Source organism: Papio anubis, chromosome X, assembly GCF_008728515.1.
Source record: "Papio anubis isolate 15944 chromosome X, Panubis1.0, whole genome shotgun sequence".
In the NCBI taxonomy this organism is placed as follows: domain Eukaryota; kingdom Metazoa; phylum Chordata; class Mammalia; order Primates; family Cercopithecidae; genus Papio; species Papio anubis.
Genome location: NC_044996.1, coordinates 13,819,668 through 13,845,952, shown reverse-complemented (window position 1 = coordinate 13,845,952; position 26,285 = coordinate 13,819,668). Strand labels below are relative to the sequence as shown.

Below are 26,285 nucleotides of genomic sequence, written 5' to 3'. Positions count from 1 at the left end.
AGTAATTCTCCCACCTCAGCCTCCTGAGTAGCTGGGACTGCAGACGTGTGCCACCATGCCCAGCTAATTTTTTGGCATTTTTAGTAGGGACTACAGGGATTTAAACCACGTTAATGAGCTGGTCTCCGAGCTGCCCTTCTCGGCCTCCAGAGATGCTGGAATTGGCGTGAAATACTGGCCTGTCAACAAGTTTATAGGAGGAAGTATACAGTGGATGACAACATCTTATGCAGTTAAAGGGCATTTCATGACCCTTTACAGATAAACTGGGATAGAAGAATATAAAATATTAACTTCCACCCCAGAAGAAGCCACCTCATTTTTGTTTAATGAAAGTTTGTTAAAGTTATGAGGGTTACAAATTAATTTAAATGTTTGACAAAATATGCTTCTTGTTTAGAGAAGTGGGATATATAAACCCTTAAAAATATTTCACTGAATTTCACTTTAATGGCTGCAGGTGAACCTTGAATATGAGGTGGTACAGAATCTCTTTGTCTTTCTATTCACCCTCGGTGTCTTCCCTCAACCTAATCAGTTTGTGGGTAACTACTTGAAAAGTATTTTAAGTTTGCAGTTTTAATTTAGTTTAATTTAATTTTTAGGCTAGACGCGGTGGCTCCGCGCCATAATCCCAGCACTTTGGGAGGCCAAGGCGGTGGACCACGGAGTCAGGAGATGGAACCATCCTGGTCAACATGGTGAAACCCGTCTCTACTAAAATTACAAAAGTGGCGAGGCGTGGTGGCCGAGGGTGCCTGTAGTCCCAGCTACTCGGGAGGCTGAGGCAGGAGAATGGCGGGAACCCGAGCGGTGCTTGCAGTGAGCCGAGGGTCGGCGCCACTGCGCCAGCCTGGGCAGCAGAGGCAGACTCCGACTCAAAAAAATTGCAGAGACAGGGTGTACTCTGCTCTCCCAGGCTTTTAGTGCAATGATCAAGGAGCTCACTGCAGTCTTGACTTCCTGGGCTCAAGGATTTTCCCACCTTAGTTGCCTGAGTAGCTAGGACCACAAGCTCCCATCACTTTGCCTGGCTAATTTTTAAACATTTTTTGAAAAGTTTTTGTAGAGACAAGGCCTCCCTATGTTGCCCAGGCTGGTCTCAAACTCCTGGGCACAAGTGATCCTCCTGCTTTCACCTCCTCAAAGTGTTGGTATTACAGGTGTGAGACACCATGCCTGGCCAAGTTTTGAAGTTTTAAAAACATGTTCTACAAGTCCATCAATGAATGAATAAAGAAAATCTGGTATATATACACAATAGAATACAATTCAGCCATAAAAAAGGAAATCTTGTCCTTTGGGACAACATGGATGAACCTGGAGAACATTATGTTAAATAAAATAAGCCAGACACAGAAGACAAATACTGTTTTGTCCTCATATGTGGAGTGTAAAAAAGTTGAACTCATGGAAGCAGAGAGTAGAATGATGTTTGCCAGGGGCTGGGGTAAGGAGGAGGGGACATGGGGAGACGTTTGACAAAGGATCCAAAATTTCAGTTAGACAGGAGGAGTAAGTTCAGGAGATCTACTGTACAACATGGTGAATATGGTGGATAACAATATATTGTATTCTTGACAATTGTCAAGAGAGTAGATTTTAAGTGTTGTCACCACAAAAATAACTATGTGAGGTAATACATATGTTAATTAGTTTGACTTAGCCATTTCACACTATATACATGTTTCAATAACGCATCATATACACGATAAATATATGCCATTTTTGGTCTACTAAAAATAAATGAATTTTTTAAAACCATGTCTATTGATAGAGGACTGTTTTTTTATTTCAATAGTTTTTGGGGTACAGGTGGTTTTTGGTTACATGGAAAAGTTATTTAGTGGTGATTTCTGAGATTTTGGTGCACCTGTCACCTGAGCAGTATACACTGCACCTAATACGTAGTCTTTTATTGCTCACTCTCCATACATCCTTTTCCCCCGAGTCTCCAAAGTCCACTATATCATTCTTATGCCTTTGCATCCCCATAGCATAGCTCCCACTTATTAGTGGGAACATACAATATTTGGTTTTCCATTCCTGAGTTACTTCACTTAGAATAATGGCCTCCAGCTCCATCCAAGTTGCTGCAAAAGACATTCTTTCATTCTTTTTATGGCTGAGTAGTATTTCATGGTGCATATATACCACATGTTCTTTATGCATTCATTGGTTGATGGGGACTTGGTTTCATAGTTTTGCAATTGTGAATTGTACTGCTATTAATATAAACGTGTGTGCATGTGTCTCTCTGTATAATTGCTTCTTTTGTTTTGGGTAGATGCCCAGTTGTGGGATTGTTGGATCAAATGGGAGTTCTACTTTCAGTTCTGTAAGGAACCTCAATACCATTTTCCATAGTGGTTGTACTAGTTTACATTCCCACCAGCAGTGTCAAAGTTTTCCCTTTTTACCATATCCATGCCAACATCTATTTTTTAAAAAATTTTTTAATTATGGCCATTTTTGCAGAAATAAGGTGGTGTTTCATGGTGATTTTAATTTGTATTTCCCTGATAATTGGAGATGTTGAGCATTTTTTCATATGTTTGTTGGCTGTTTGTATATCTGATAGAGGACTATATAATCTGGGAAATAATCATGTGAGACCAAAGCAAGATGCATGTGATATAAAATAAGACTTGACAACCTAAACCAATCTGCCAGTGGGAAGAATACATTTTGAAGAGGCTTCAGTGTCTTTCCTGGCTGGATGAACAATATGCTGAGGTAGAATTTCAGAGGAAACAAGAATAGTCTTGTAGTCAATGCAGGGTATTAAGGGCTTCCTAAAGAGATTACATGAAATCCTTATTATAGTCCACTAATACTTTATTAATGTAGCAGGCATATTTTGCTCTTCAAATTTTTCATTTAATCTTGTATTTGTGAATATTACTAAATGTCTTGGGATTAAGGACTTTTAAAGAGCCTTGTTTACAAAGCCGCATGATTCAGTTTCCTGCAGCAACTCAGAAAGGAGTCTACATATCTACCCCACAGCCCTCCTTATTACATAGGAATTTCAAAAGGATAAAGGAGAGCTGGAAGAGTTTTAGGAGGAACTTGGCCAAAAGGAAGGGAGATGTTTGCAATTGCTCCTTCACCTTTGCCACAATCATTTTCTTATGCCCTCCCTTGATCCCTTGGTGATGATTATCTTAGGGACAGGACATAGTAGTAACTCCCCCTTGCTCTGGCTTCTTCCAGTTCTTTAGGCTTTTCCCCCACCTCTCTGCCACTGCCTTTGCCTATAGTGCCGCTTTTCCTCCATTCGGCTGTTTAAAACTCATCTCATCTGTTAAAGCTCATCTCAAATACATCTCTGTCATCCCTTCCACCATGAGCAAGAAAAAAAGTTTTCAGCAATCTCTGGTATTTCCACATCTGAATAGTCAGTAGTGACATTACAAAATCCTATCAACTCTAAGGTCTCAAGGAGGAGGGAGAGGGAACAAAGCCACTAGAAGTTTTGTGAGGAAGGGTCTGTCTGTCTCTAACATCAACAATACTTCACTTGTCTGTTGGGTCCAACCACCAGGCATAGTCATTGGCTTGTGTCTTCACAATATGGTACATGAATATTGCCAGGTTAACTGGGCTCTGTGCAAGCCCCGTAGTAAAAATCCCCTGGCTTTCTCTGTATGAATAGCTTGTAAAAGTATCATTGATTATGAGGCTATTTTTCACTTTTGTTGTAAAAAAGTCATGCCCAAATCATGTCAGGTAATGTAAACTTGGACAAGCAAGAATGCATTACTTTTCTAGGGGAATGGAAATTTTCTCACCGCTGTGCAATGAAAGCAGAATAAAGAGAAAACGCTCTTGCTGCAGAAACTGCTAAGACCTTAGCTTTCATTCTTAGCCCGATTTCAAGTGTTTGAGTTTGTCAAAACTGCCTGTCACTTGTCCTTCCCTCATCTGTGTGTCCCTTTCTCACATACATCTACTCAAAATGATAGAATAACAAATTATGCAGATACACAGCTGTAAAAATATGTGATATATCCCATAATATTGCACAATTCATGTCTGTGAGCACAAAGATGGTGTCATTTGTTTCAGTTGTTTCTATGTTCCCTCTACATGCACCTAAGCATCTTAAGGGTAGATGTATCTTCTTTATGTCCCATAAAGGGCCTAGCACAGTGCCTTCCATAGAGATGCTCAGCCAATGAATGAATGCATGAAGAATAGAATCAGTATGTATGTGTTGGTATGTATCCATGTGTTGCTAATTTGCACAGTTATGTGGTGTAACAATGACAAGCCATAGACAAGCCAACACTGAGTGGGGCAGAACTGTCTCCAGGTTAACACCAACACAAATCACTGAGGAGAATAATTAAAAGAATAAAGAAGGACCCAAACACACTGACCCACATCTCTCTCTAGTACACATAATTGCATGTTAGAGAAGCACATGTTTATTGCTACTAAGCATCTCTCTTTTTAAAAGGCTTTTTTGTTACCACAGACTCCTGAATGTCAGGCAGGTGACGATTAGTGTTTAAGTGACCTTTGCCAACTCTTATTTCCTCAAAAAACAGATGAGAGACTAAAGAGATTGTATAACCAACCAGTGGCCTGTGACACCCCAAATAGCCTTTTGTTTAACACCAAGTCTGTTAATGAGGCATCTTATTGCGCCTACCAGATGTGTGGATTGTTGCAGAAATCAATGACTCTATTCAACTGGGAGCCTCCTGAGTTAATTTGGCCCTTTAGCCATCTCATGCTTAGTGTCCTGAAATTGATGGTTGAGGAGGCATCAAATAAGCTATCTACATCAAATAAGCCTGCTACAACAACAAAAATCCCAACAAAGTAAGAATTAGTTATTTTAATTATTTAACATAAAATGTACAGTTTCTGATATATTTGGCTAGATGATGTGATTGAATTGCTGACAACATAATTTTCTTTGTTATATACATAAATAGAGGAGGAAGATCAGTTTCTTTGTTGTTTTCAGGATTAAGTACTTTTTTGAGAATTAAGAAAAGGGAAAAATTAGGACAGATGTCACCTTTTCAACTACCAGTCTCTTTCAGGATAGTGAGAGCAGACTAAGATTCCAGAGTCTCTACTAATTAGAGTCTGTGCTACTAATTGTCAGTACAATTTGGAATAAGCCTTCCACTCTTGGGCCTCAATTACCTTGTTAGTAGATCAAGACATTGGACCAAATATCTGTGGGCCCTTTCAGCTTTGAGTGTTTGTAACTTCGTGAAACATCTTTGCCTTTATTTGTTATACAGGGCCATGTTGGAGTGATAACCAATAGGGAAGTAAGAGCCATATACTTTTGGGGGGTATTTCTTTGAGCATACTCCCATGGTGGAAGAGTGCTTTGGCTTCTAGAGCTGTGTTGTCTCATACCGAGGATGTGCTATACCTGTAAAATATGTACCACATTTCCAAGACTTTGTCTGAAAATTTTATAAAATATCCCATTATTTTTTCTCTGTATTATATGTGGAAATGATAACATTTTGGATATGTTTGGTTATATAAAATATGTTATAAAAATAATTTACCTGTTTCTTTTCACTTTTTAAAATATGCTATTCCAAATATTTAAAATTATACCCATGGCGCCTATATTTCTTTTCTTTTCTCTCTTTTTTTTTTTTTTTTTTGAGATGGAGTCTCGCTCTGTCGCCCAGGCTGAAGTGCAGTGGCATGATCTCGGCTCACTGCAACCTCTGCCTCCCAGGTTCAAGTAATTCTCCTGCCTCAGCCTGCCGAGTAGCTGGGCTTACAGGTGCATGCCACCACACAGGGCTAATTTTTGTATTTTTAGTAGAGACGGGGTTTCACCAGGTTGGCCAAGATGGTCTCGATCTCTTGACCTTGTGATCTATCCTCCTTGGCCTCCCAAAGTGCTGAGATTACAGGCGTGGGCCATCACGTCCGGCCAGCTCCTATATTTCTATTGGACAAGCCTGGTCTAGGGAGTTACTCCTGCTACATTTGACCTGAGTTCCCAGTTCAAAAACCTCCCAAGGTTGAAACCATCTAAACTAGTGGCACTTAGTCTTGGATTCACACTGGAATCACAGTGGCATATTATGAAAAATAATGATCCCCTCCTCCCTATGATTCTAATTAAACTGACTCATAGTCACCTTTCTTGTGTGCTCTGCATTTTTTCCATAAGGCCATTGGTGGCGTAATAAAAAAAAAAAAAAAAGACTTTGTTATATGAATGCCAGAAACTTGTGTATATCCAAGTTGGACAGCTACTGGATTAAGGGGGCATGAATCAGTGAAGCAGGCTTAGCCCTGACTCTTAACCAGTCTCAAGGGCAAAACTGTTGATCTCTTCAGCACTCAAAAATCAAGCAAATGGACAGGAAATCGTAACGAATTAATCCTGCCGTAGCTGTTGCTTCTTGTTTGAGTTTCTGAAAATCAGCGTATTACATTGCATCTCGTCTCCCAGGGAGATACTTGACATTGCTTGGTCTGTTTTCAGAGGGGAAAATGGAACTCAAAGAGTGTGGCTGTCTCCCAGGTAAAGAAATTTTCTTCCAGCAGATTTTTTCTACTGGGGGATTTTTTTTTTGGACTCCTAATATAATGAAGGAAGTAAAAGTAGACAATGTGGCTTGATAGAAATTGGATGGGTCTCTAACATGGAGCAAGCAGCCGTCGATTTCATGTTGATTTTTGGTAGCATAGGCTGTGTTTTTTTGTTTTTTTGTTTTTTTGTTTTTTTTTTTAAGCCTCACCCTCAAATTTTGGGGTTCATCCTCACTGAAGTCTGCCATCCCTATATGCTCATAAAATCTATACTTATTTGTGGTTGGGCTCTAGATATGGGCCTTAGGTAAGAAGGGAAGCTGCTCCTTTCCTTTCCTCATTGTCCTCTTGATTCTCAGAGCCATAGGTACTTGCGCAGCTTCTATGGTTGACTAAAATTGGAGTCCCGGTAATGAATTTAGAACAGATTTTCAAAATAACTAACAACCCTAGGCTTTTAAATCAGACTCTATTGAATTGTATCTTGTGATCCCGGTAAGTCACAGAACTTCCTGACACTACAAGTGCTTGAAAAAGAGATGCTGAACTACTGTGATCATGAATGTCCATATTGGGTGCCACCTTTGGTGGTGGTAATATCTTGCCAAGGTAGTAGAGAGTTGATAAAAGTTCCAGTAAATAATCCTATGTGTCCACAGTGCCTTAAAACTCTACCAATCCTCTGCCGAAGGTTTTTGATCAAATGCTACTTCCCTGAGTGAAAGATTAAGTTAAATGTGTATTTGTTGTTTGAGTTGTTTTGGAGGGACTCTGACACTTACTAGCTGTATGGCCTTGGGCAAATAACTAAACTTCTCTGAGCTCCACTTGTAAAATAGGAATCATAATATCCACTGCATAGTCTTATGAAAATTTCATGAGTTGCTCTACCTATTTTCCTCACCTTGCACAGTGATGTCCCCAGAACAGGAAGCTAAAGAAAGATTTGTAGAATGAATAGACGAATTTATGAATATTAATCTTGTGAAAGTATCTGGTTACAGAGTTGCCCTCTGTTTGGGTCAGTCTCAAGGTACCGGAGTTTAATTTGGTAGCTAATTGTCAAAGCCTAATTAGTTTCTCTATCAAATACTTAGACTCAGCATATCTCCATTCCCCTGGCATTTTCGTAAAATAGAGGCTAGACATTGATGGGAAGCTGGGAAAAGCACCTTCTACCACAGTACACATTTTGCAGAGAGAGAGATATTTTAGGGGGTCAGATTGTCCCCAAATGTGAACAATAAATGAGGGTAAGTTCTAGTTGAATATAAATAAATTTTACTAAATAAGGAGTCATTAAAATGGACAAGCACATATTGGATCAGTATTTAAATATTATTGAGACATGTACATGTAAGTCCTTGAACAAAAAGGTAGAATTCTCTGAACTAATTATATACCCCCTTGCCCAAAATAGAATAAGTAACTAGGGCCCAAATTTTTAAGAACAGCTGTAAGAGGATAGTAATATTAACTCATCAAAGAGACATTACATGGAGCCATGGATTTAAATTATTTTTTGTGTCAGGTAAAGTTGGAAAAGATAAAATCACTGTTTGTTATTTAGGACAGATTTTCTGAAAGTTCATTGTCTTACTATAGTCATAATCTAAATCACATTTGAATGAAACTTTGAAATGAATGCAACTGGAAACCTCTTGTACTTAGGTAGTTGTGGCTACAGTGAATAAAAATGACATGCTTTGAAGTTATGTAAAGCGTAGGAAGACTCAACCCTGGTATGATTCGATCGAATGCCAATTATAAAGCCAGGTCACCTGCACAGCTTCATTTTATTATTTTTTAATCTCATAAATTATTTTCTCTTGGTATCTCCATCCTAGAAGCTCTATGGCATCGGGGAAGGGAGCAGGAACTTGCAAGTCTATGGGGATGGAGTGAGAAAGAGAAAAGCAGATGCAACCAGAGTAAGGGGGCTGGATGTACAGCCAGTCCAGAAGGTGCTATGGTGAGCTGGTTCACAGAGTCATTTGGGGCTTTACCCTAGTCCATATGCATAGGCAAACATCAAAACATATGAATTCACAGTATCATTATTTTCAATTTAGTTAACAGCTTTTGAAATCAACATGGTGTTTCATAGCAATTAACTGTAATTACAAATCCGAGAAACTTTTTTTTTTTTTTTCCGGGTAGTTACTTTCCTGATTCTTGTTCCATCATTTTCATTTAATTCTGAAAAAAATTTAACTGCTATTTTGACAAGTGTTTAGTGTTTTTAAACTGATTGTGTATACCCTATTACGTAAGTACTTTATGCATACATTTCCACAAACTTTTCCCCAATCCAAAAATGTCTATAAATGTTTGCAGCGACTCCCTATCTGGAGGCTGGTTGCACACTTACTCTCACGCCTATGATTGCTTGGAAGGGACTGTCACCACTGCCAAGGAAAAATGTTTTTGACAATAGAACTGCCAATTAATCAGTGGCAGACGAGAGAAGAATTGGCTCCATATTTTTTGATGGCGATTGGCCACTTGGCAGCCAGCCACCAAGTGAGTTATTGATCCATTGGAACTCAGCCTACTTGGATTGCCATGATTCGCTTTCTGTCAGCAGGCTATCACAACTGTGCACCTCGAGGAGATGAAAAAAATTTAAAAAGACTAACTTAACAGGTTTAAACTATCTAAAGCGGACTATATGATAGGCATTGGCAAGCTGAATGGCAGAAATGCTGACTACTTGGATTTAGATGTATTGAATGAGTCTCTGAAATTCAATTAACTGGCCCAGATAGCAACTGAAATGCTGTTTGTGGTGAGGAGGAAGAAGATTAAACAGTACTGATATTTGCAATGAATTCTTAATTAGAGGGGCAGAATAAATGGAGGGACACCAAAGAGATAGGATCAAGCTCCAGTTCAGATGCTTATGAGCTGTGTCACTTCTGTTTGTATACTTTTTTTGTTTTGTTTTTTTGAGACAGAGCGTCCCTCTGTCTCCCAGGCTGGAGTGCAGAGGCACAATCTTGGCTCACTGCAACCTCTGCCTCCTGGGTTCAAGCGATTCTCCTCCCTCAGCCTCCCAAGTAGCTGGGATTACAGACATGCACCACCACGTCCAGCTAATTTTTGTACTTTTAGTAGAGACAGGGTTTCACCATGTGGGCCAGGCTAGTCTCAAACTCCTGGCCTCAAGAGATCCACCCATCTCGGCCTCTCAAAGTGCTGGGATTACAGGCGTGAGACACCACATCCAGCCTGTTTGTATACATTTTTTTTTAGCGGGATAAATTAGATAATGTGCGTCAAAGCCTCTAGGACAATACTTGACACAGAGTTGGTTCTCTGAAATGTCATTTTTCTTTTTTCCTATAAATCTTAGGGTTGTGTTATTGTATAAAGAACTGAGTTTTGAGGATCATTTCATTCTCAGAAAATTTATTTTTATTTGTTCATCCATGATGGCATAGGAATGACTAATTATTAACCTATAGACCTATGTATTTTTAGTGAACTTTTAAAACCTTTCTACCATTGTGTTATAATGTAAGCATTTTAACCTATTATTTATCTTACCAGGTGCTAAGATAATTAAAAAATAATCTGTAATTATTTTATTTTAAAAGTATCAATTATTTTATTTTCAATGACTTAAAATTGTGATGTGAAAGGAATACTAGAATTGGAATACAGTTGCACTGACCAATAAGTGCAGATTTTTCTAGAATATGTTCAGCTATTGTATAAAAATGATGTATGAAAGCTACATTTTCCTTTTTTTTTTTTTTTTTTTGACAGAGTTTTGCTCTTGTCTCCCAGGCTAGAGTGCAATAGCGTGATCTCAGCTCACTGCAGCCTCTGCCTCCCAGGTTCAAACGATTCTCCTGCCTCAGCCTCCTTAGTAGCAGGGATTATAGGTGCCCGCCACCACGCCTGCCTAATTTTTAATTTTTTTATTTTTAGTAGAGACAGGGTTTCACCATGTTGCCCAGGCTGGTCTCAAACTCCTGACCTCAGGTGATCCACCTGCCTTGGCCTCCCAAAGTGCTGGGATTACAGGCATGAGCCACCGTGCCTGGCCAAAAGTTATATTTTCTTTATAGGTTTTTATCCCTTTTTTCTATTCTCTTGGAAGACGCTGATATTTGCTCTCCTAATTTCCACCGTGGCAAGGCAAAGAATAATGAATTACCTCTAATGGTGCTACTGACAGTGACAACTGATGGCTGCTTGTCTGTATTGGTGTGAATGATAAGCCTGGTAGCTCACAGCCATTCTATCACACACAACTCCCCTCAGCCTAGATGGCTGATTTCTCTCATATGATTCAGCCTTCTTTCATTTATTTTATTTTATTTTATTTTATTTATTTTTTTTTTTGAGATAGGTTTTGCTTTTGTAGACCAGGCTGGATTGCAATGGCATGATCTCGACTCCACGCAACTATCCGCCTCCCGGGTTCGCCCGATTCTCCTGCCTCAGCCTCCCGAATAGCTGGGACTACAGGCATGTGCCATCCGCGGTTCGGTGGGTTTCCGGTCCAGTTCGGTCTCCTGGGCCTCCGGCCTCCACTGGGATTCCAGCCCTTTCCTTCCTCCCCTCCCTCCACTCCCCTCCCTCCATCCCCTCCTCCCCCTCCCTCCCTCCCCCCTCCCTCTTTTCTTTTCTTTCTTCTTTCTCTTTTCTTTTCTTTCTTTTCTTCCTCTTCTTCTTTCTGATGAATCTCATCTGTTGCCCGGAGGCTGGAGTGCAGCGTCAATCACTTAGCTCACTGCAGCTGCCAGCTCCTGGGCTAAGCCATTCACCTCCCACCTCAGCCTCCAGAGAAGCTGGGACTACAGGCATGCACCATCAGCGCCCTAGTTAATTAATTTTTGTTGTTGTTGTTTAAAGATTGGGTTTCACTATGTTGCCCAGGCTGGTCTCAAACTCTTGGACTCAAGTGATCTTCCTGCCTCCCTCCCAAGTCACTGGGATTGCAGTTGCAAGCCATCATGTTTGGCTCGTTTATTCTTTGGGAAGACCTATGAGCCCAGCATTAAGTGGCTACACTCATTGTGACAAATAATTCATTCAGAAAGTATTTATTGAGTCTATTTACTGGACCAGAGACTCTGCTAGGTGATGGGGCCATGGAGATGCCCCTAAGGCGTAGCTCCAACCATAGGGTGCTTATAATAGGGTGCTTATAGTCTAACAAGGGAGCTAAGACCTGTCTGTAGATAACTCTAAAACAAAATTAACCAAGTGTCACAACAACAAAAAATATTGCTATTGGAGTTGAGAGAAGGAAGGAAGTTGGGGAAATTCAGGAAAGGCTTGACTCTTTTTTTCATTCATTCAACAAACACAGGAGAATGAGACTATGCTAGGCTGGTAATACAAAGACAAAACACTATTTGATCTCAAGGAGTTTACCTTCTAGGGAAGGCAGATTCTCAGACTAGTCACAGCATCCTGGGATAAGGTTAGGTGTATGGACAACTGAGGTAAGAACAAAGTGATGTGGGAGCCTGGGGATTGCTCTCTTTAGGGAAAGCAAGGAAGGAGTCATGTTCTAAGTACTCGTTGAACTGGGCTTTCTTCAGTGAGTGTATAGTCTAGTGTGACTGCCATGCCCATGAATAATTCCAATACCAGGAAATGCCAAGTGCCCTACAAGAAGCTCAGACAAAGGGCTTATAAGGTAGGTTTAGAGGTGAGTGTGTTTACTTCTAGCTGGGGTCTCAGATAAGGATTTACCAGATAGACCAAATTGGAGGTGAGCTTTAAAAGCTAAGTAGAAGTTCAACAGGGAAAGGAGTGAGGGATGAGGTAAAACAGAAGAAATAGCTTGAATAGGCCTGGCGGGGTGTCTCGCGCTTGTAATCCCAGCACTTTGGGAGGCTGAGGCAGGTGGATCACCTGAGGTCAGGAGTTCGAGACCAACCTGACCAACATGGAGAAACCCCGTGTCTACTAAAAATACAAAAATCAGGCAGGCATGGTGGCGGGCACCTGTAATCCCTGCTACTCGGGAGGCTGAGGCAGGAGAATCGCTTGCACCTGGGAGGCAGAGGTTGCAGTGAGTTAAGATCACGCCATTGCACTCCAGCCTGGGCAACAGTGAGACTCCATCTAAAAAAAAAAAAAAAAAAAAAAGGAATAGCTTGAATAGAGCCCTGGCCTGTTAATGGTGAGTCTTTTGAAGTGGCCAGAGTGGAAGAGTCTGGACGGTGGCACAGGCTGAGGAAAATCACAGAAGGCACTGAATGCCAAGACAGGTCACTGGATTTTGTTGAGTAGGCAGTGGAGAGTGGTATGTCTTTTCTACTTCTAACCATGCTTTAGGATGGAGGCAATAGTAATTCATAGTGATGGCCTTGGAATCAGATTATTTGGGTTCAAATGCTGCCCTACCACTCACTAGCTGTGTGAACTTGAGCAAGTCTCTTAGCCTTTGTGTCTAATGGGGGCATTAATAATACTACACTCCACAGGTACAACCAATGAGGATTGGTTTAGTTTAGTCTTGTTAGAACCATGCCTAACAAGAGGTAACACTATATAAAGTGTCACTTGTTGTTGTTAGTAGTAGTACTAGTAGTAGTAGTAGCAGCAGCAGCAGCAGCAATAATAGTTGTGACATAATTCGTAGCAACGTTAGGAAATTCTTGTGTTGTAAACTTTTAGGAACATACTTGGGATGACCTGACATCGCTGAGAAAACCAGAAGTGAACCTCAGGGACTATTGAGAAATGATCAATACTATGTATGCTCTTTGCAAAATTGTTTAGGTACACCTGAATTGAACCACATAATAGACACATAAATAGCTGGTCCTCGGCCAGGCGCGGTGGCTCATGCCTGTAATCCCAGCACTTTGGGAGGCCGAGGCGGGTGGATCACGAGGTCAGGAGTTTGAGACCATCCTGGCCAACATGGCGAAACCCCGTCTCTACTAAAAATACAAAAATTAGCTGGGTGTGGTGGCGGGCACCTGTAATCCCAGCTATTTGGGAGGCTGAGGCAGGAGAATCACTTGAACCTTGGAGGCGGAGGTTGCAGTGAGCCAAGTTCGTGCCATTGCTCTCCAGCCTGGGCGACAAGAGCAAGACTCCATTAAAAAAAATCTATCTATCTATCTATCTATCTATCTATCTATCTATCTATCTATCTATCATCTATCTATCTATCTATCTATCTATCTATCTATCTATCTATATCTGGTCCTCAACAGCTAAAAATGGCCTAGCCAGAATGTTGGCAGCCAAGGCAAGTTGAGCAACCAATAAAATGTCATGTCTGAGCTAGAGAGTTTCAGAGATCTCCTGCATCTATGATATAAATCACATCATCAGGAGAGCTTGCAAACAGTAAGGTTCACCTGTGGTTAAACTTAAGGCTGTTCATAAATATAGCAATAAAACTATTTCTTTCCCATGTCCCAGGTGTCTTAGTTTTCACACTCCCGCCACAACTTGAAATGTTTAATATGAAAGTGTGACAATCTGCAAGTAACACTAAAACATTGTCACAGGAGGCTTGTTCACAAGAAATAGGCACAGCCTGGGAACAGTGACCTGCAAAGCTCTGGAGCCTGCTTTTGTTTGCATCTACCCTCCTTGTAGTTTTGGACACACTCAAGTACAGCTGCATTTAGCAGCTGGTCCAGGATTTGGTCCATTCTCATTGTGTCCCAAACTGCAGACTCTGCAGATGACTGTCAGTGTAAATGTGACTCTTCCTTGTGGGTTGCCCTAACCTTTGGTTCATTGAATCTGGTTCTTGGTCATCACCTAGCACAAAGGCGGCTGTTACAAGACAGAGACACCCTAGTGAGTACTGGAAACACTCACAAATCTTTCCTCTCAAATGAGCTTTAGCACAATGAGTTCTGAGGTCCCTTTGCAGATTCACAGTAAGCCGCTGGAAGTTTCTGAGACACTGAACAATGAAAATGGACCTCTTCTTGAGAACTCTGTGGCTTACACTGTCAAAGCTCTAAGCAAACATTGTTTTGTAGGCCCAAAAGTTGGAACTCATACTGAATTGGAAAAATTATTGTATGTCTTCATCAGAAAAGGATTTAGGGTAGCTGGTAGCTGGCGTTCTGCCAGGAGTGTCACAGTTCTCCAAGGTTTAAGCCTTAAGTATCTTCTTCCAAATTTGTGTCTTGCATCATAAAATGTGTCCAAGATAACAACATGTTTTGATAAACATTAATTAAACCCTTAGCTAAAAAAATTGTTTGTCTCCTTAGAATATTTTTTTGAGAGGGGATGTTTCGGATGGGTCCTGTTTGTTTAAAAAGACTACCCAAGGGAGTTTCCCAAAATAAATGTCCTTGTGGCAGAGACTCAAAATCATTCATAGAATAGAACTGGAAATGTAGAAATGAGAGAGCCCAAATTCAGAGGTGTTAGATTCAGCCAATAGAGCATGACGTTTGAGTTCGAGCCCACCTGTATGACCTGGAGTAAGCCAATGTTTACACCCAGTTTCTGCATCTGAAAAAATATGGCATTATGCATTATGAAAAAAAGAAGATGTGCTTACATCACAGAATTGTGGTGAGGGAGGATTAGCTAAAATACTATACTTTGGGAAATAGTTTGTAAATTGCAAAGTGCCATTAAAATGTAAGGAATTACTATTATAATCATCACTGGCTGAGGTCCTACATATAAGGACCTACAGCTTATAGCGACCTCGTCAGAGTTTTTTGAGAGAGAGAGAGAGAGAGAGAGAGAGAGAGAGAGAGAAAGAGAGAGAGAAAGAAAGCACTCTTATCTTTCCCCACTAGATGGCAGGCGAGCCACTTGGTAAAGTACTGACTGGCTTAGGACTCTAGAAACCACAGCAATATTTTGGTTTGTGAAGCAGCCTAGCGATGGACAAAGGGTGAATTAGAAGTCATAAAAAACAGAGACAGCCTGTATCCCATCGGTTTGCAGTTTACCAACATTTCGTGTGTATGAAAACATGGTCTTTTTCTTTTGACTGTGAGAAAAAGGATAGCTAAACAATTTCTCTAACAAGGAAAATGTTGAGCTCACTCAGTTACAGCTAACAGACTTAACGATTATTTGTCACACCACTTTACAGGTAATGTCTTCATCTATATCAGGGATTGACAAACTGCTTCTGTAACAGTAAATATTTCTGGCTTTGCAGGTTATATGATCTATGTTGAAACTATTCAGCTTTGCCACTGTAGCAGAAAAGCAGCTTGAAACAATATGAAAATAAGTGGGCATGAATAGGTTACTATAAACTTTTATTTATGGACACCGAATTTTGAAATTCACATAATTTACACTTGTCACAAAATATTCTTCTTCTTTTGATTTTTTTTTTTTTGAGCACTAAAAAATGTAAACATTATTTTTAGGTGAAAGATCATACAAAAAATGACCATAGGCCTGATTTGACTGGCAAGCAGTAGTTTGCAGAGATCCAAGACTTCTTAGCTATCAGATTGGCAATCTCCTCAATCTATATATTTATAACTTTCATAACACATATTTCAATGTGGTAAGTATATTTTTTGCACATATAAATTACTAAAAATCCATGTGGCATTTTTGCCTGTTATTGTCTTGTTTGTTAAAAACTATAGACAAAAAAATTCAAGTAGTATACCGGGTGTGGTGGCTCACGCCTGTAATCCCAGTACTTTGGGAGGCCAAGGCGGGCAGATCACCTGAGGTCAGGAGTTCGAAACCAGCCTGGCCAACATGGTGAAACCCCATCTCTATTAAAAACAAAACAAACAACAACAACAAAAAAACACAAAAATTAGCCGGGCATAGTGGCGGGTGCCTGTAATCTCAGCTACTTAGGAGGCTAAGGCAGGAGAATCGCTTGAACCCAGGAGGCAGAGGTTGCAGTGAGCCAAGATTACACCACTGCACTCCAGCCTGGGTGACAGAGGGAGACTCTGTCTCAAAAAAAAAAAAAAAATTCAAGTAGTTGGTGCATTGTTCTTGGATTTGTCAGGAAGAGAGCACGCAGTTAAATGTGAATTTCAGTTAAAATAAAGACAAAAGGGATTCACTGTTTCTCTGAGATTCAGTTTTAACTGGGTGAACTAAATTGCTAAGTCTGATATTTGTTCTTCTACTGACCAATCCTCATTTATTACGGGCTTAATAAATGAAGTTGAAGATCTGAAGACAAGACTTCTCCAGTAAAATATATCTTTGGGGAATTGGGAGAAATACGGATCTCCACTGGCTTGCTTGTTTTCCGTGCACTTTAACACATTAAAACAACTGTAAGGCACGAACAGCTGTTATTCACATCCATTTTCTAGAACAACAAATTCTGAGCTGCCAGTCTCAGTTGAACAAGCCATTTAAAGTGCTTTGTAAGAATCTCAAAGTAACGAGCACTTGCTATTTTATGTTGCAAAGGGCTTCAGAGAAATTTGAGGTCTTTTAATTGAGTAGGAACAGCAAATAAAAATCCTCCCAGCCTGGTGTTCTGTGGAACTGAGCTTCCTTCAGGCCGTTTCAAAACAGAAACTCCGTCCTCCTCTAAAAGCTTTTTTATACCCCTTGATGGAGGTGTCAAGCGTGCACAGGCAGCAAATCGTAGGGCCTGGTTCAGAGAGGTTTCTTTTTGTGTGTATCTGTTAGGATTCACTACTGGTATTAAATATTGACCCACATTTAATTTGCCTGGTGACTTTTCACGATAGATATTGAATGTTAAATGCTCTCCAAATCGGATGTTCTTTCCAGTTTTAAGATTTGACGCCTTATGATCTACTCCATCCACGACTTTTACAGAACCTTGGAGGGTCTCTTACCGCTCTGGACTTGAGTTGGTTAATCCCGCTGCAGAGACGGAGTGGGGCGGGGGTGGAGGTGGTGGTGAGTGGTGTAACTGAGGAAGAGTCCCTGGCATACTGCAACCAGGTCAGAAGTGACAGCATCCAGCCCTCCCCTCCTTGGGGAGTGGGGGAAGGGGGCGACCCCGCCCAGTGCAGAGGGAGGCGAGTCAGGAGCCGACGAAACGCTGGAGAGGCCATCCGCGGGGGCCGGTCTCTGCAGAGAGCAGCCGGGTGACAACGTGGCACGGAACGGCACTGCATCAGAGTAAGCACACTGCAGAGACGAGACGAATCCTCCCTAGAGAGGGGAGGCGGTTAAGGAGAGGCGATTGCGTGGCCCGGAGCAGCCAGACCCGGTAAGCCGACTACTTCCCGTATTCCGCTTTAACCAAGCTGGTTTTCCTGGCGGCCCCACAAATGTCCTGAGCGGAGCGTCTTCGCTGGCTCACAGCCAGCCAGCCAGCCAGAGCCCACTTCTGCGACCTCCTCCTTCTTCCCATCCTGAGGGCTCCTGCTTCGGCTCCCGGCTTCCTCCTCCGGGGTATCTTTTACCCCTTCTGTAGCTGGATAATCGCCCTCACTCAATCACCACGGTCGTAAATAGGGCAAAACGAGCAAGGCGCTCGCCTTGGGTACAAAATTTAAGGCGGTACCCAGATACTCAGTAATCAAGATAAAAATGTTCATGCAATCTCTTTAAAATTCAAAGTTACAGCCAAAATTCCGCGAGAAGCTAGATAACAATTATTAAATAAGGGCAAGCTCAGACTTTGCACTTGAACGACTTAGCCTCACTTGCCTCACCCTAATCCCCGGCGCCACTAATCAACTCTGAAGTGATTCCATCCTTTCCGTGGTGCCACGTACTGGACCTTCGGTTTTCGTTGTGTATACGGCTTCCTGATTGTGTGGGAAGGGGCAGAGACTGAGCCTCACGGAGCGCAGTCCAGTGCTTTGTTCACCGAGGCCCTGGGGTCGATATGGATTTTGGAGTAGCCCAAAGGTGAGGGCTTATGCAGCCACCCCAGGTTGCAAAGCTTTGCATTGGAACTGCCGGAGGCCCCACAGAAGCAAAGTTAGAGCGGAAAATGCACTCCTTTAATTAGTATTTAGGAACCCCTTCAATAATTGAATTGAGTATAAAATCTTTAAAGTAACTACAAATAGCAGGGAACGGCTTTTGGAATTCTTTTTCTAAGACGGATGCCTCCGCGCGTGGAGACGCCTTGTTCCTCTCTAGCTTGCCATGTGTATTTGGTCGTGTGGCACTTCAGTCTGAAGTTGCAATGATACAAGCACCTTTAATGAGGATCACACTCCATAACTTAGGAAGCACCATTTACCTCTCCTAGTAAGTGACTAGACACTGTTAGATGCTGGCTAAAAAAGGGTTTTCAATTCTTGCCATCCCCTAGAGCCATTTTATGCTGATCTTGAATTGTTTGCTGCTCTTACGTTTAAGGGAGGTGACAAGGGGGGCAACTAGCTCCGGAGTAGGGGATGACCTGGTGTTATTTATAAATGCTTCTTTTTGTCTTATGCGTGCCAGTGAAAAATGAGGTTAAGAGGAAGATCTCTAAAAGACCTGGAGAAGATCAGGAAACTATTGTTCAAATCCGTGTGCCTTTTCTTAAAATCTTTTGAAGTTTTGGGCGTGACCAGCTCTTCAAAAGGAAGAAAAGGGCACTTGTGATCCCTGGCCTGCTAAAAAGAGTTTGCTTCCCTTGAGGAGGGATCAAGCCAAATTCTGTCTAACCTGGAATGGGGAAAAGGTGGGCCGAAAGGTCATTGTGGGCTTCGTCAAACCTGGGACACGGCAGATCCCCTTAGCTGTTGGATTTCTCATAGGCCTGGTTTAGCTGTTCCACGCTCTGGCCAGCAGAGGGCACTATAGCCACATAGAATGTTTTTTGACTGTTTTTGGTGGTGAATTTTCAGAGCTATTTAAAAGACTTCCATCCAGGAAGAAGTATGAACGATTTTCCATGAAATTTTAATGTGACAAATAGATTATCATTAAAAACTGGTGGATGTCTATTTGGTTTTTAACCCATTGAACCATAGAAAGAAAGTGAAGATGTTTCATAACAATCAAAGATTAAAATAGCAAGAACAAAAAAGCAATGTGATAATAAATATCGGCATCATATCCCTAAATTATTTCCAACATAAGTAGTTAGGGTTTTTGCTCATAGGGATGATATTTAAATTTTCAAATAAAGAAAGTTAATTTGTGAATTTATATTACTCATTGGAAGAATGAAAACTGGGATATGAATATGTGATCTTACAATGTACAATTCAATTTTCTACAGAGAAGTCTCCAGTAAAATATGCTTCTACGTGCCGTGGGAATTTAAAAATTAAAAATGTAAAAGATTTATAATTAACTGCCATAGATGAAATACCAAAGAATGTGTATGATTCTGAGCAGGATTAGGATTGAAATCTATTCGCTATGTTTAGGTCATATTTGTAGAAAGTTAATGGAAGAGTTGTATCGATACTAATTTGTTTCTTACAGTTTTGATAGGAATATCAGATTCATATTGTAGAAACTTAGACTCACATTCTGTGTTAGAACCTATGAGCTATTCTGGGTGTTTTAATATGGTTTTTGCTCATTGCTATGCTACAGGTATTATCATACATCTTTTCTAAAGGTGGAGGCCTTCTTTTTTATTTAACCAGAAGTTTCTTGTGTTAGGATGATTTTGAGCAGTTAAGAATTGCAAGAAAAGATCTTAACATCATTAGTTTCAAGTACATTGTAATGATTGAGTGTGGAGTGTAGAGCAAGATTGCATAGCTGTACATTTTGGGCTTTCCTACTTAATAAACGTGCGACCTCGGACAGATTATGTAACTTGTCTGAGCCTCAATTTCCTCATCTATAAAAGAATAATAATAATATCCATTGCATAGGGTTGTATTAAATATTAAGTGACTTAATATATGTAAAGCAGCTAGAACAGTGCCTGGCCCAGAAAAATCACTTTATAAGTGTCATTTACCTATTATTTTTTTCCATTATTGTTAATAATATTTTTAATTTGAACATGATGTATTAATTTCCCCTTAGTTTATTGTTTAGCTCTAGAGCTGCTTAGATTCATTTACATATAATATTGCTTATCTAATTTTAAATAAGTGGTTCTATGCACATTTAGTAACTTATGCCTCTTAAACATTGGCCATGAAAGAGAATTCTTGAATAGTTTCATGAAGCAGTCTTTGTCTCTTACTCAGAGTAGAATATTTTGAAGACATCTTTTCTCTGAAGTTTTTAGACAGGCTATAAACTAGTTTGTATTAGTCGGAGTTCTCCAAACAGACAGAACCAATGGGATAGCTAGCTAGATAGATAGATAGAGGAGAGGGGATTTATTAGAGGAATTTGTTCATGTGGTTATGGAGGATGACAAGGGCCAAGATTGAGGGACTGACAGTTGGCAAGGGCTTTCTTGCTGTGTCATCCCATGGCAAAGGAGAGAGAGGCCAAACTTGCCCTTTTGTAAAGAATCCACTCCCATGAAAATGACGTTAATCTATTCATGACAGTGGAACCTAATCACCTTTTAAAGATCTCACCTCTTAATACTGTTACAGTGGCAATTCCATTTCAACATGAGTTTTGGAGGGGACAGACATTCAAACCATAACACAGCTCCATGACAGAATTTTCGCATGCACCAGAATGTAAATGACAGCTACTCATTTTAAGGGGAAACAGCTTAGGTTAGTGTAAAAAACATGAGTATTGGAGTCTGGAGCTTGGACGCTAGCTGTGTGACTTTGGACATGCCACATGTCATCTTTGAGCTTCTGCTTTTTCAAATACAAGGCTGTTGTAGGCCAGAATATGACCAGGTTGTAAAGGGTTTGCCACATACCGACTGCTGACATCAAAACATATTAGTTCCATTTCCTGGACCTTATTCCCTTTCTCCTTTGATAATGCTTCATTCAAGTGTAGATCGAAGACCTCAGGAGGAAATGAAATGTTAAGAAGATTTGACTGTAACAAAAGGGTTAGTGTTAACACATCCATTGTGTACTTATACAATAGAAGTACAATAGTAATCTTAGAAGCTGTGCAAAATCACTGCTGCTTCCTCTCTCTGGGCCTCTGAATTAATGATGCAATATATACAATACATATAATAAATATATGTTATAATATATAATATATTTGTTATATGTAATACTTATATTATATATTATAATATATAATAATTATCATTATATAATATACATTTATATATAATATATATTATTATTATTATTATTTTGAAGACATATTTTCTCTGAAGTTTTTAGACAAGCTATAAACTAGTTTGTATTAGTCAGAGTTCTCCAGAGAGATAGAACCAATGGGATAGCTAGCTAGTTAGATGAAGGAGAGGGGATTTGTTAGAGGTTACAGAGGATGACAAGGCCAAGGTTGAGGGACTGACTTCAGCCGTCCTTTGTTTCAGCTTCATAATTAATATTAACTATAATAATTATATTATTAATCTAATTATTATAATTATATATAGCAATTAATATAATTATATAACATATTTAATTATATATGATAAATATATATTATATTAGTATATGTACATATTAGTGTATATATTAGTATATGTATTTGTATATATATTATATATATATTTGTACTAATATACATACACAAATACATATAAGTATAGGACCTAGTTACTTCCTCTAAGGCTTCATGTTTCTCTAATGGTCATAAAATGGACTAAATGGGGCTTGAGTTGGATGATGAGATTCCATAGATAGAAAGGAAAGGGAGCATTCCAGCTAGAAGGAATGGTGTGAGCAGAGGTACAAGTATGATTTTGGTCAGGAGCCAATAAGTAAAGCAGTCTTTCCGGAGAACCTTTCTTGAGGAAGGTGCCTTGTAGTGCCCACAAACGCAGGAAGCAAGGATTAGGACAAGGTCACCGATGGTCAGTTCAAGGAGTTTGGAATGTGTCCTGTAGCTATTGGGAAGCCACTGAAGGCTTATTAAGTAAGTAAAACACAGCAGAGGTACTGTTTTGGGAACAAAAAGCTGGTGGCTATGAGGGTGGACTTGGTTATAGCAAAATTAGTCAGGAAACTATTTTAACAGTCTGGGGCCAGATCATAGAGGGCCTCATAGGCCCCATTTGTTCCTTCATCTACAGTTGCTTCAGCTTTTACATCTTTCTAGACCAGTCCTGTTATGTTTTACAGAGGTCTTCCATTTCAGTCTTAGATGCTGTCTTCTGTTTGCCAGTGGGAATTCTATAATCCCATTTTATTTCCATAGCATCTAATGAAATTTGTTTTTTTCTCCCTCCCCTCCATGAAAGCAAATTTTCCATACATTTTGTGTGCCGAAACCTAGTAAGAATAGGTCAGATTAATCCTAAATATCTGCTTTTTTATTCATTGCAATCATAAACCCTTTCATTAATATCAAGACAGCTAAAGAACTCCACCTCATCAAAGAAATCTGGCATCTGAAGCCCTTTATGATTTGCCTCAACACATCTTTTCCAGTTTTATTTTTACTGCCCACTTCAGCCATCCTTTGTTTCGGCTTCATCTCTCATCTAATTCCACGCATAGGCAGCAATTTCGTGCCTCCGCCTTTGTCCCTTCCACCTGCTTGCCTTCTCCTCCACACCCTAAAAATTCTACCCATTCTTCAAGGTCCCATTCAAATGCTACTGCTTTTGAGAGTGTTGCATGCTGGTCTTACTTTCTGTACTGTAAGCATTTATGCTATAAAATGAGGACCTATTCTATTCCAGTTACTGTCAAGGCATTCCCAAATGATTAAAACACAGGAAAACAGATGGCACTGTAGTGAAATATCCTATGTGCTGTAATCAGAGTAGGCATTGGAGGAAGGCTCTGAGAGTTTCCACCACCAATACAGAGCCAGCAGGAGGGATCAGGGAAAGCTTCCTGGAAGAAATGGTATCAGAGGCGTTTGAACCAGAGTGACTCCATCTTGAATAGGGGCGGGGTAAAATAAGGCTGAGACCTACTGGGCTGCATTCCGAGGAGGTTAAGGCATTCTTATTCACAGGATGAGATAGGAGGTCGGCACAAGATACATGTCACAAAGACCTTGCTGATAAAACAGCATGTGGTAAAGAAGCCAGCCAGAACTCACCAAAACCAAGATGGCGACGAAAGTGACCTCTGGTTGTCCTCACTGCTCATTATGTGCTAATTATAATGCCCACCTACCAAGCACCTGGATTTAAAACTTGGTAACAATTTAGCCAGGTGTGGTGGCTCACGCCTATAATCCCAGCTACTCCGGAGGCTGAGGCGGTTGCAGCGAGCCAAGATCGCACCACTGTACTCCAGCCTGGGTGATACAGTGAGACTCCATCTCAAAACAACAATATAAAAATTGTTAACATTTTTTCCATAAAATAAATTACTGGTAACATTATATATGTATTTGCTTCAGGTCCTCCCCTGACAAAACATATATTTATTTATATTACCACAGTTCCGTGACTGCACCCAGTAGAATCAACAGCAATGACCTAATGTCATCTAACAGCCTACTCATGCTCAGATTCCCTCAGTCCTTCCAAAACTATGAGTGACTATTTATTGATTGATTATTAGTGAAGCATTATCAGAAGATCTGAGATCTGAGAACTTGGTACTGTTGCTTAGTTGATATGAGTCATAGTATGGATTGGTGGAAGAACAAAACTTAAGACAACAAAATAGATAGTAATTATTTATTTGAAAACACTTTCCTCTCCAAGCTACACTAACCCAAAGAAACTGAGGGATCACCTAAGATCAACTTGAGCGCTCAACCTGGTTGCCCAAGGGTTATGGCACTACCAGAAACTCTCAGGCTCTAGAGAGAAACAAGGCCATTGGGAGAGAACTCCAGACACTTGTGGATGGATAGTCAGTTGTTTATTCCAACGTCATTTTTTGAGTAGTCCATCCTTTCCTTAGTGTTTTGAAATTCTACCAGAGAACTGTAAAAATACTAAAAATGAATAAGTGAACACATTTGTATTATCTTATTGGGGGGAAGGCTCTTCAAAGCAAGGCAGAGACAGTTGACTACATAAATACTAGAAGCAACTTTATGGCAAAAGACAAAAGTAATAAAATTCAAAAGTAAATGACATGTTTGGAGAAAATATTTGCAATATAGAGAGGATTAAAAATAAGATCTCTAAAATGTTAACAGTACCTATAAGTCAGTAAGAAAAAAATATAACGTGGAAAAGGGATAAGAACAAGTATTTAAAGAGGAAAGATGATGAAAGAAATCAATTAAAACAAAAATTAGATACCTTGTTATTTACCTTCTAATTGATACAAGTCACAAATGCTGATTGTGTTTCATGTTGGTAAGTACATGAGAGAAAAGAACTCTCATTTGCTTTTAGCATACAAATTGGTACAACCTTTGTAAGGGCAATTTGGCATATATATACACATATATACGTATATATGTGTATATATACACATACACACACACACACATATATATATTTATTTATTTATTATTTTTTTTTTTGAGACGGAGTCTCACTCTGTCACCCAGGCTGGAGTGCAGTGGTGCGATCTTGGCTCACTGCAACCTCTGCCCCCGGGTTCAAGTGATTCTCCTGCCTCAGCCTCCCAAGTAGCTGGGATTACAGGCGCCCGTCACCACGCCCAGCTAATTTTTTGTATTTTTAGTAGAGATGGGGTTTCACCATGTTGGACAGGCTGGTCTCAAACTCCTGACCTCGTGATCCCCCTGCCTCAGCCACCCCAAGTGCTGAGATTAGAGGCGTGAGCCACCACGCCCGGCTTTGGCATATATTTTTATTACTCCAAATTTCTGTCTTTCTCACTAGCTCATAAGCTACTCATTTAGATTGCCTTTGTTCCTGACCTCATTTCCTATTTTTATGTTTGCTTTTTCCTAGATGGTGTGCTTCTCACCTCAGCCTGGTAGCCTGACCTTGACTCCCGAGTTCTACGATCGCTTCACAACTGCAAGTCATTCTCATACAAAATTTAAGTTTTCCTAAGTCTGCGCCTTTGAGAGCTTTGGAATGATATGCAAGTTCAAGTCACCATCCTCTTTCTTGCTACCTCCTGTGAGAAGACCAGCCTTTGGGTTACTTCTTTCTACCCTTGCTCTTCTGCTTGATATTGTTGCTTCTGCAGCCATTGATCACACACGTGTTGTCATACAAAAACTGGGTAGCCTTTTTATTTGTCTTGTGAATTTTATCATTTGGTTCTTACGTATTACAAATTAATATTGTGTACTGTCAGTGATATACAACTTTCAGTCATTGTAAATTTGCATAAGTTAGGGTGAGAATGGCATGCAAGCAAAAGAACAAGAAGAGGGATGATAGAGATGGAAGAAGAGTAAAGAGGGCAAGAAAGGTTATGTTAATAGCGAACACAATGAAAGTTCTTTAAATGCTTGATAATGGTGAAAGCAACACTTCCTAGGTCATATTTTTGGTGTTAATGAACCTACACATCATACAATAAAGAAAAATGAGAAAGCAGTTGGGGGCCAGTGAATCGGGGGCACACAAGAATCACTGAGAAAATCATACATAACTCAAAATGCCACAATAGAGAAAATATAAAGAGATGTGCACTTGTGGATTCTGAAACAGAGAAGGTTGAATAGGTCTCTTTCTGTGTGTAAAATCTGCCAGTGAGCATCACAAAAATGCAAATTTAAATTTCAATCTGGATGGAAAGTTATAAAATTCATTGCAAGTAGTGGGTGGTTGGGTAGGTTTAAGAAATGCCAGGTGGGTGGATCACTTGAGGTCTGGAGTTTGCAACCAGCCTGGCCAACATGGTGAAACTTTGTCTCTACTAAAAATACAAAAATTAGCCAGGCATGGTAGTGGGTGCCTGTAATCACAGCTACTCAGGAGGTTGAGTCAGGAGAATCGCTTGAAC

At 40.2% G+C, this 26,285-nt stretch overlaps 1 long non-coding RNA gene across 1 annotated transcript in view; it reads left to right on the top strand.

Annotated features, from left to right (window-relative positions):
* LOC103880928 overlaps positions 1-26,201 on the top strand; it is a 66,038-nt gene extending 39,837 nt beyond the window's left edge. Inside the window, exon 5 of the long non-coding RNA XR_002519531.2 lies at positions 25,277-26,201. This is a non-coding gene — a long non-coding RNA (uncharacterized LOC103880928). The remainder of the gene's footprint in view (positions 1-25,276) is intronic.
* The last annotated feature ends 84 nt before the right edge of the window (positions 26,202-26,285 follow it).